Source organism: Alexandromys fortis, unplaced genomic scaffold (genome assembly GCF_014885135.2).
Source record: "Alexandromys fortis isolate MF-2015 unplaced genomic scaffold, M_Fortis_MF-2015_v1.1 scaffold_4, whole genome shotgun sequence".
NCBI classification, from domain to species: Eukaryota; Metazoa; Chordata; class Mammalia; order Rodentia; family Cricetidae; genus Alexandromys; species Alexandromys fortis.
Genome location: NW_026067944.1, coordinates 23,649,661 through 23,661,761, shown reverse-complemented (window position 1 = coordinate 23,661,761; position 12,101 = coordinate 23,649,661).

The following is a 12,101-nucleotide window of genomic DNA, read 5'->3' as shown; positions in this document are numbered from 1 at the left end:
AAATCTTTATTTTTAAATTGGAATTACAATATTTGAATGATGGAAATCAAATGAAGACATTGAAAGGGTTGCTGCTTCATGGAATTTTATGAGCTTTAAAATACAGATACATGATCATCTATGAGTTTGATATATGACAAATGTGAAATTACTAACATGCAAAGGAGAAAAACGTATTACTGAAATAAATGGTGCTGAGATAGTTTACATTTTTTCTAAGAATATGAGTTTTGTTTATGTTCTACTTAAAATTATTTCTACTTTTGTTTTTGTTGATTCTTAGGAAATTTCACATCACGTACCCCAATCTCACTCACTTCCCAGTCCCTCCATTTCCACCCCTCACCCCTTTAGCAACCTCCCAAAACTCCCTCCCCGCCAAATTAATTCAAAACAAAACAAAAAACCATGTGGCGTGGCGTGTCACCCTATACACCCTTTTGTCCAATCAGCCCCACCCACAGTGAGTCATTGGTCTGGTTCAAGGCCTCTGGCCTCCCACACCAGTGAAAGTCCCTCGGATGTGTTGTTATTGCCTCGAGTCATGGAGATTCTGCAGTTATCCCTCTGCAGGGCCAGTCCCTTCACAGCAGGTCATAGACGGGGGTAGATGTTAGGGTGGACCAACCCAAGGCCCAGGATGTGGGTCTGGGTAGTAGCTGAGTTGGTCAGTCCCTGCTGCTGGGTCCTCCACTCTCAGGCAAAGGGTTCAGTCAGCTCTCCTAGGCCCATGCCTTAGGGGCCATCTCTCCCACCGCGCTGGTGAGGGCTGGGGCCATTTCTCCCGACTTCTGCAGTATGTGGGGGCGGGGGAGGGGACTTTCCTGCTGCAGTGTCCAGCAAGGGGAAGGGCCATTTATCCCAGAGCCAGTGAAGGGCAGACAGGCTCAGCACATGTGTGGTTCCTATGGCCCCCTGTGGTAACAAGGGCCATGGACATCAACACAACCCCAGCTGCAGCAGGACTGTGGACCCAGCATGGCCCTTGGCTCCAACACAGACCTGGTTGTCACTATGGCAGCACAGGTCACCCAGATTAGTTTGGCCCCAACATGGTCTCAGGTGGCTGACCTAGGCCTCGGCATTGCCCTCGGTTGATAACAAAGCAGGAACACCACCAGGCTGTTTCTAATTCTGCATTCCCACCAACCCCTACCATCTTTTTTCCATCTTGTGGATTTATTCCATTGTTTTTCTTTTGTTGAAAATAGGTTTTGTTTTTCCTACAATAGCTTCTGATTATGGTTTCCCCTCCCCAACTCCTCTGAGGTCCTCACCACCTTCCCTGCCATCCAAACCCACACCCTTTCTGTCTCTTATTAGAAAACGAACAGGCAGCTGAAGATTAATAATAAGATAAAACAAAATTAACTAACTGGAATAGGACGCAAGAAACAAGAAAAATAGTCAAAGAAAAAACACAAGGAACACTAACACAGGACAAACGTGTTCGTATAGAAAGGAATCCATGAAAACAAAACTGGAAACCATAATACAGATGCAAAGGACCTGTAAGGCAAACAAAACAAAACAAAGCAAAAAAAAAAAAAAAAAAAACCTGCAAAACATATGAGACAAAGGCCTCCAAAGCTGCCATTGAGTTCATTTTGTGTTGGTCATCTACTGCTGGGCATGGGGCCTGCCCTTAGGAAGGCTGTATCCTCAGTGTGATTCCATTGGAGAGAACTCACTTTTCATTCGCAAGTATATCAAGTGGAGCTAGCTTCTGGGTTAGGGGCTTGTATCCACGGCTCCTCTCAATTCTAGGACTCCATGTGGCAGAGACCTGTGCAAGTCCTGTGCATGTGTGTCCTGCCACAGTCTCTGTGAGTTTATGTGTTGTAGGGAGGCCGCTTGTTGGTTCCTGGCTGCTTAGCCCCAAAATAGTCACACAGAAACTGTAGTAAGTTAAATCGCTGTTGGCCCATTAGCTGTAGTTTCTTATTTTATCATCTTGTCCTCCACCCCCCCATTTGTAACTATCTGTTCTATTTCCCCTTCATAGGGGATCATCTTACGCCCTATTCCATTACTCTATACCTAACCTCTGTAGTTGTATGGACTGTAGCTTGCCTATTGAAGACGTGATAGCTAACATCCACCTAGAAGAAAATACATACCATATCTGTCTTTCTAGGTCTGGGTTACCCTCACTCAGGATGATTTTTTTTTAGCTCCATCCATTTACCTGTGGGTTTCATATTTTTTTAAATGACTGAGTAATATTCCATTGTGTAAAGGTACCACATTTTCTTCATCTATTCATCCACTAATGGACATCTAGGCGGTTTCCCCTTTCTGCCTATCATGAATTGAGCAGCGGTGAACATGGTTGTGCAAGTGTCTCTGTAGGAGAATTTTGAAACGTCCTCTGGGCATAGTCCCAAGAGTGGTACAGCTGGATCTTAAGGTCGATTGATTCTCAGTGAGGAACTGCTACACTGTGTTCAATAGTAGCTGTACAATTCTGCACTCCCACCAACAATGGATAAGGGTTCCCCTCACTCACATCCTCACCAGCATGAGCTGTCATCTGTCGGGTTATTCTTGGCCATTCTGACTGCTGGAGGATGATATCTCTGAGCAGCTTTGATTCACATGGATGTTGGTAATTTCTTTAAATGTTTCTTCTCTATTTAGACTACCCCATTTTTAAATTGTGTTGTTTTCTTGATGTCCAATTTTTTTAAAGTTTTTTTTTTATATTTAAGGTATTTGCCCTCTATTGGATGCGTAGCTTTGCCACTTTGTCTGAACGATGGTGCCTTTTGTCATAGGGGCTCTTCAGTTTCATGAGGCTGCACTTATTAGTTGTCCGTCGTCCGTCTTTGTACCTGTGTTATCCGTGTTCTGTCCAGAAAGACTTTTCCTGTGCCGGTAAGTTCAAGACGGTTTTGTATACACGGAACTAAACCGTGTATGGTTTGCTATGTTTAACATTCCTACAACTTTTACACATGGGCGTATGTGTCAAAATCTCATTCTTTTTATGGCTGGATAGTTGGATAGTATTAGTATTGTGACTGCACATTGCGTCTGTCTGTCCAGCCGTAGGTGGACATCTAGGCTGTTTTTCTGTTTTGAACTCTTGTGATTAGTGCTCCTCTGCACGTTTGTATATCGATATCACGTACCTGTTTTCATAGGTAGCGCGGGCAAGTGGTCTCGTATCAAAATGGTAGCTGAGAAGAGGCAAGGAAGCAAGCCAGTAAGCATTCCTCCACGGTGTCTGCTTCAGTTCTTGCTTACAGTGCCTGCTTGACTCCTGTCTTGGCTTCCCTCAGTGATGGGCTGCAACCTGGGAATTGGGAGATCAAACAAAGCCTTTCTTCCCCTAGTTGCCTTTGACCACGGTGATTAGTCAGAGCAACAGAAAGAAAGCTAGGATGGAGAGAAACCTACGAGTCACTGGTTTACACAGTAATGCTATTTGTGTACTATTTCTCTTAAAAATAGTCTCTCTTCCCACGCTCTGTGCGGCAATTACTGTCAATCAGTGGGGAGTAAGTAGCCAGGGAATAGTAGCCAGGATGTCTAGTTTGGCTGTGGTGGTCCCAAGAGAACACTGTCGCTTGCTGGCAATAGCTGCGGAGGACAGGTTAGGAGATGGGGATCCATAGGGGTTTTGAATCTCCCTCCCCTCAAAGGAGTTCACTTCTCTACATTGCCCACTGTCACTCCTAGGACTCAGACCCTAAGTTAGAATCTAGACTTATCCTGGTCTCCTAGTGCCTTTACCAAGAGCTGTGATGTCTGCTCCAGTTCTGCCACAGTCAAACCTTCAAGTCCAGGGTCAGAGGTGGCCTAGCGTCCTCCTTTGGTTGAGCACGGGGGTGAGGCCCTTCCGTCTGAACGTGCTTGGAACTGGACCAGTATCGGGAGAGGTGGTGATGGCAGTTGCTGGCATCCGGAAGGTGGATCCAGAGCTAAGTTGCCTCTCACAGCGTTTGCCCAGTATGAAGTCAGCTTTAACCAGCCCTCTTCCGCGGGCTTCCTAAGGGTAAGGCTGGCAGCTTTTAATTTCAGGGGAGTGACCTACCTGGGAGGTCTGAAGAATGCTTCTGACAGCAGTCCAAGAGAACCCTTCCCTGCTGCTCTGGGCCATGTGCGCAGGCAGAATGCACATGTAGTAGGACTAGGGGAAGGGAAGACAGAGCGGGTCTTTATGTTTAGTGTGTGGGTAGAGAGGACCAGCTGTGAGGTGTGTGTCAATCACATTTCCCATCTTTCTGACAGGCCGTAACGGCTAGTAATGTGAGGGATCACTCGCTTCTTTTCCGTGGAGACTCACTAGGCTGTAAAATCACTGTGGCATCTATGGGTGTTGCTGTGGGCATCTATGTCCGCATCTCCAGCAACAACAAGCCATCTAGTTCCCTCCTGCTGATGCAGCCTCCTAACACCAGCCCCTTGCTCAGTGCCCCTTGCCCCACCTACAGGAGAATACCCCCCAAGCAAAGAACTAAGTGATTGTTTGCAACAGTGACAGCTTCCCCCACTTCCTAAGCTGAGCTCTCAGAGTACATGTTGAGCCAACCTGGGAATTTTTAAACAGGTTGCTGTTCACCCCTTCCCAGGTGCTGGATATGCTGTGTCCTCTTCTCACAGACTGCAGATGCTAAGTCGCTTTCGGAACTCGCCTTCCTCCTCAGCCATACCTCTACCCTTGACATTTCCCCTCCTCTGTTCTGAATTCTCCATCATAATCAGGGCGGCAGCCGGCTCTTCAGACCTGCTCCTGGAGTGGCTGTTTCCACTCGCTCCCCGTGGTGTGCTGTGCGTTCCTTCCCCATTCTTCATGCTCCTGGTGTGGTGCGGAAGAGCCCCATTGTCTGTCTCGCAGTGCTGGGTTCAGAGGGGGGGGTGTACGATCCAGGCCAGAGAGCAAGAACTTCCTGGGGATACTTGGTTGAAATGAGCCCTTTTTCTACACGGGCTGCTACCCTGGTGGAATATAATCAGTGGCTGCTAAGGGCAATCTCTACCACAGATTGAGCACAAGGGGCCTGAAAATCAAACCAACAGACAGTATGGCAGGAGCTCAGTGTAGAGAAAGAATTCAAATGTTAATACCCTTGTCACACCTGCCGGCACGTTTACCTTTGCAAGTACTTCTAGAATGTGACCCAATACGTTTTATTTTATTCATAGTGCCGCTCGAGTGGGTCCCTGTCATACGGTGGGCCTATCATTTCATGCAGAGGCTCATCTTTTCACTGTCTCATTAGATCGTCACAGAAACGCTCAAGAAGGCAGAGGAGGAACTGCCATCCCCTTTCCTCAGCTGAGGAAACAAGCAGAGAGAGGTTTTGGATGATTTGCCCATGTCCTGGTAATTATAGTCGTTCCTGAGGCTCACACCTAAGATTTCCTGCCTGCAGAGCGAGAGACACCGCTTTCCCGTGTGTTGACTCCCCTGGGTAGAAACGGGGCTCTGATGTAAACTTTACACTGTCTTCTCCCATGGAGACGGCTCTGCTCTAACCCCCTTGGATCCACTGGGAAAGAAACTTGGTCTGTGTCTCAGGATCTCTTTCCAAATGGTCGTCTTTCACTTGGCATCATCTGGATTCTGTTGAAAGGTCTGTACTAACCAGCGCAAGTCTTTTCAACTGCTGTGGATCACTTACAAAGGACCTACCCGAGTGTAAGCATACCATGCTTGCCTCCCTGTGATGTAGCTTTGGCCTTGCTGCCCGTTTGACTCAGAGTTCTTTATCTCTGCCACTTCCCAATAGTGGAGATCTGAGCAACGCCAGCCCCTGAGTTCCCCGTCTTCCCCATACTTTCCTGATTATCTTTTTTAAGCAGCCTGTCTGTGTGAGGAAGCTCGTGGCAGCAGAGATGTAGACACACACCGCTGCCTGTTTTCCATCTGGCCCTTTCAGCTGTGTGTGCTCTTTCCACAGTTAATTCTCCTCCCGTTGGCCTTTGTCAGTCTCTTCATAATCTCGATCCCCCTGTGCCTTCAATGTCTGAGCTCAATTTGCCTGCCTGAAACTTCTGTCGTAAACACTTCCAACTGTCCATTCCACCTCCACTGTTTCTAATAAAACTCCTAATTCTTTTCTAAGGGTTCTCTCCCCAGGGAAGTATACATGCTCCTGGAGCAGCGTGGCTCAATTGTTGACCTTAGGGGTGGCCATGTAACTTGTTTCGGCCAGTGTTGAATGGGAATAATGTGCCACTGTCAAACAGAAGACTTTGGAAGCCAGTGCCCCGTCTCCCTTCTTCAGTAACCGCTAAGCCCTATGTAAAGATAAAGTCTCCATCATTCTGTGTCCTAGGGTGACCATCATGGTTGTGCTCCCCATGTCAGCCTACCCTGCCATACTATGAGAGCAAGAAATAGATTTCTGCTGCCTTAAGCCACTGGGAGTTGGAGGTTAAATTACCATTGCATAAGAAGACTGATCTAACAGAGAGAACAATCTTTTTATTGGGGGGCGGGGGACAGGGTCAGAAACCTGGCCTAAGTCCCTAGCATTCAGTGGCTAATGAGTTGGTTAAGAAATATGCTTATTGCTCAATTGTAACATGAAAATGGTAAGGAAAGGTTGCTGGGGCTTCAAGGAAGGATGCTTTTTATAGACACATCAGTGTTAGATCTCAAACCAGGGACAAATGACTAACTGAGGCATCCATTAATGTATCAAAGTGTATGCTGGCTGCCAGGTTCTCCCTGAGTCCCTCAGTTACCTGTTCCAAGGCCCTCCTGGTTAGCATTCCCACCCTAATAAGGGACTGGGCTGCCCTTCCCCTCAGCTACCCTTTCCTATATAATCCAGCCATTTTGTTTACCTGGTCTTTCCGGTCTACCCATTACTCTCTTAGCCCAGCTATTCCCCCCTCTTGGTCAACAGATCCTCCTCCCCACGCCCCTCTCCTCACATGACCCGGCTCACTCTGGACTCTCCAGATATCTCTGCCTCTTACTATGCTCCCTGCCCCCCTTTTTTTCCCATTCAGTCGGGAAAGACAGATTCCCCATTTCTCTGGATCTTATGTGTGAATGCAAAGCTGGAATTACTAGACGTGTCATGGTGCCAGCCTGAAGGTAAAGCCAGCATCCGAGAATGGAGACGAAAGGGGAAGTCCTGACTGACTCTAGCCCATCACCGCCTCCTCCGGACTTTCTCAGTTAGGAAAGCCAAGAAATCCCCTTTATTGTTTAAGCCACCTGAGTTGAGTTTGCTGTAAACATCAAAAATGTGGAAATAGTTGATTTCTACTTTCTGTTATTTCTGCTTCTTACTCGTTCATACACTCTCAAAGAGGTAAAAAGTACCAATAACATCCATTTACAAAGACCTACTGTGTGCCTGCCACTGTGGTAAGTGATTCCCAGAAAGTAAACAAATATATTCCTTATCTGAGTAGCAAATTGGTGGGCGAGCGCCTTGAAAGAAAGCAGTTTTTCCTATGTATATTTGTTTCTCTAGCGAGTGGTGCATAAGTGAGTGCTGGGCAAATATTGGATGAACTGAACAAACATAAATTGAAACATACCCTACAAGATTGTTGAATCCCCAAGTCTACCAAGCTTGAAAGATTCAAGAACAGTACATGATAGTATATGCTGTTAATTACAAGCCGGGACACCCAAAGGACATAGACTAACCACAAAGTCTATGAAGGAATGATGCATTCTTGTTCAAGGGTTGGAAGCAGAAACAAAAACTTCAAGGAGAAAGCCAAGTTTAATCTTAAAGCAGGGCTGGGGTTAGGGCAGGCAGCGTGGACTAAGCACAGTAGCTCAGGGGGCTGAAGTTAGGGCGCTTGCAGAAGCAATGGCATACCCAGGAAGGAAGGTGTGGCCGTGCGAGCATTCACTACATCCAACTGAGGCTTAGTAAGTGTTAAATCTTTTAATCTTACTTTTCTTGTCAGAAGACAACAGAGAGTCAATGTCCCTTGATCGCCTCTTGAATATTTGGTGTAGGCACCTACCCTATTACTTACTCGTTCAGATTCGCACATAGTAGGTCATCTAATATGTTTATAAAGTTGCAGACATCTGTCCCTGTGCCATTTCTCCCCAGAGAACGTATCATTTCCCAAGGGCATGTGGCAAGCATTCTACTTCATTTCTGGCTGAGCCCCTTCACAACACAGTAGGCCCTCAGCTAAGGGCCCGTGCTTGTTGAGTTGGTTCCGAGGGTTTGGTTTGGGGGATGAAGTTATTTGCCTCGTGAGCCTGGTTTTTCAGTACATCAATGCTTCATCAAAGCCCTGTCAGATCCGATTCTCAATAGGGTATCTTAAATACATGCTATTAAAATACCTAAATAGAAGTGCCATCTGTTTGAATAGACCTAGCCTGGTGAATCAGCAGGAGAGGTGGGAGGCTGATCCAGCCAGACATGAGCCAGTTGGGAGGGGAGCAGGCAGCTATCTCTCTCTCCCTTTACCGCTTTCAAGCGCTCACACCAGAATATGCTGATTTATAGACAGACAGGATCAACCAGCTAGCAAAATGTGAAGGCAGAATTGAGACACGGGGCAGGTGGCATCTGGGCTAGTTAGCAGTGGTCTCCTGCTGTAGCCCTGTGCCCCTCTGCGGAGGTGCTGAAACCCATGTCAGAGCAGGAGAAAGAGGAGCCGAGGGACATGCCCTTCTGCAGGGGCCAGGCCTCTGAAATCAAGAGTTTTGTTTTTGTGCAAGTTCATGAAGCATTTAAAAAAAAAATCAATTCATTTTGGGAACTGTCACTAATGAAGTCACCCAAAACTTAAATCACTAAAGTAAAATGCAGTGAGAGGAAAGGGGTTCAGAACACACTTTCCTATTTCTTGTGCATTCTCCCAGGTGACATGTCATCAAGCCTGAAGGTTTAAATGGTCTAGGCTGTCAGAACCCTGGCAGCGGTCAGCTTCTTTTCCCCATTACCCTTGCTATGCTGTGGTCGGAGCTGGACACTCATGATGCTACCATTAAAGAAGGAAACAGATCCCAGGGTCGCTCATCAATCACCTCATGGAAATGAATGTTGAAAATGCTCTCTCTCTCTCTCTCTCTCTCTCTCTCTCTCTCTCTCTCCCTGCTTGCTTTTTATTTTATTGTTTTGTTTTTACACTGCCAACAGTAAGGGAGAAAACACAGACCATGTCAGGTTTTCCACTGAAGAAAAACAAGGCAGCGTTTAAGAGCTGGGTCAGGTCCTAGGATATCTGCTCTTCTTTGGTAACATTTAGGGCGTGAAGCCTTGCACACAGTAGGTGCTCCGTTAATTATTAACTCAATTGGTCTTGAGTCTTCTTGGCCAAAAGTTTGAGAAAAAAAATGAGAATGCTTTTTGAACAATACAGCTCTGCTCTGTTTTTTTCTGTTCTGACGGTGTGCCCCTTAGCCACACCCTTCTCCCGTCTCACTGCTCCCCATCTCCTTCACCCCACAAACATACAGGGCTCTTCCTGCCCTGTTGTCCTATTTGGGTGCTTTAATGCTTTTTCAGGGGTCTGTGTAGGGTGTTTATAGTAAATGAGAGGAAAATAAAAGTACTACCCGCAGGAGTCAAAAGCCTACTTTCTGGTTTGAGCTGGGACATTTCCTTTGGTTCTAGGGTAATGGCTTTGTGCTCAGATTTCTCATCTCTGATTTAACAAAAGAAAAAAAAATGTATCCAATCATACTCTCTTTGTGCCTCTCCCGTTCTCCCTCCCTCCCCAACCTCCCAGGATTGTCACCTGTGTCAGATGGAGCTAATCCACAAGGAGCCCTTTGGAAACAGAAAAGGCCTCACTTACAAAGCATTCTCATCAGAGACTCACTCTCCTCCCTGCTCCATGCTCCCAAGAAAGCAGATGTAAACCGTTGGGAAGTAGCTCCACATTGGTTTCACTCCCTCCATTCCAGAACCCATCAACTGCTCCTCCTGTGGAACTGCTCAAGACCACACCCACAGACCTGGTCCTTAGATCTGCCAAGTATCTTCTTCCTGCCTACCTGAGAGTCACCCTGGAGCTGCTTTTCTCTGCTTTGCTTTGCTCTGTTTATTAAATCTGGCTTTATTAATTTGGTTTAATTTGACTTATTGCATCGGCAGAAGAGACCCAGTAACCGGGATCCAACACATAGCATACACGATCTTCCACAGAGTGTTTTCCTAGGCAATGGGCTCCTTTACACCTCCCTCCTCAGGCAGAGGCTAAAGGCCTGGTTCCTGATGCCCAAAGGGAACACATTTGTCTGAGCAGTTCCCTAGGGTCCAGGGTCAAGCCCTCAATTTTGCAGCATCAGGAACTTGGTCTTGGCAGAGGCTCTGAGTTGATCAGACTCTGGGCTGCTGACTCATGCTAACCCACAAGAGACGGATCTATAACCAGCATGGCAGTTTATTAATTTACAGCGGGAAACATTTGGCCCGGTCTGCCCCTTCTCTCCCTGTAGACCAGTTACACGGGAAGGGAGTGCATCCGAAGGTTGCTCGGTGAGCAGGAGGTTTTGACTAGAGATGCCAGAGAATTGAAATGTTCAGAATCACCAGGCTGCGCTCATCCCGGGCCCCGTCTCCTCAGCAGAATCCCATGCCCTAGACAGTGTAGGATTTCAGGCACCCCAATGGGGAACTTTGTTCTAGAACTAAGTTGCGTGTGCCAAGAGTCCGCGTTCCCAACAATCCTCTTGTTAGCCCATCTCCAGACAGCCCCTTACGCAGGTCTTTCTATAGACTGATCCTTATCAGACCTCCTTCAGCGGAACTGTGGTTCCTCAAGCTGGTTACCATTGCAGCACCTGGGCCCTTCAAAGAAATACAGGCTTGTTTAGTGTGTGGAAAATTCTGCTGTATTAGGTTGAGGGAGCGGTCTAAAGGGATGAGTGCTTTGGGGGATTCCCAGGGATGCTAAGGCCAGGGAACACTCCCACAAAAGTCTTATTTGTTTCATAATCTCTTACATCGAGTTAAGATGACTTTGCATATTCTTATCCGATCGCCTTCATCCTTCAGAATGATTGTATAGGCTAATTCTCAGGGAAAACGTTACTTCCTAGCTCATGTGGGGCCGATCACCATCTTTGAGCATCTTTGAGCCTTTCTTCCCTCTCTATTCTTCCTTCTTTCTCTCTGCTTCCCTTCGATAAAGACTTATCAATACCTAATGCACAAAGAAACTCAAGGTGATGTTACAGCAACTGACATGCCAAGAGCCCAGAGCAAAAGCCGCTGTAGGTGATTATGGACTTGAGGATTTGGATGTATTCGCCTGCTGCTCAGTACCCTAAGGCCAGCCAATAAAATGAAGACTGGATATGAGCGATCTGGAGAAGTGGTGAGTGACCAGTTCGTGTGCGCATCCTGAGCTGGTGGACTCTAGGTCATACCCTGGACTCCCAAGTTGTCTTAAGGGATACTCGTCCTCCCTTTAACAAGGAAAATAGATGCAGCTCTTCTCCAACATGGTTCCTACCTCGCCGGTTCCTCGCAGTGCCTGCCTTCTCTGAGAGCATCAAAGGAATAGGAGAAGGAATATGGTGGCTATCTTTTTATACCCAGGCATTATGTTCCCAAAATACGTTCCACTGAAACAGATTTTGAAATCCTTATTTTCCAGAAGAAATGAGGGCTCTGATAGGTTAAGTACTTGCTAAAGGTCACATAAGCAGTAAGTGATGGGATTTAATTCCAAATTTGCTCTGTCTCAAGTCCTGTGTTGTTTCACCGTTCTGTACTGTTTGTGGGTGGGGGCAGAGCATGCAGGAATTTTGAGCATGAGCCTCGCAGCGCTGTGCATATATATTTATAGATAATTCTTATAATTTCTCTCTGCAAAATGACATATATAAATACACATCTTCTAAATATATGCCATAATGGTGACTATCACATTCCTACATATAAAACATACTAGCATTGAAACCTGCACTTGCTTATGCAGCTAGTTCTGATTTATGTATAGAGAAAAGCTAATGGCCAATGTGGATCAGGGTGGGAATCAGGCTACCTGGCCATTCACTTCCTGTTTCCCAGAAGGGACTCCATTTTCCTTCTGTGTCTGATTTCTATCAACTGAAGAAGGTTTGACTAGGTCTCTAACATGCTAGGTTTCAAAGGACCAAGTGACAGCTGTTACTATGTCTCTTGTTTTAGACCAAAGCACAG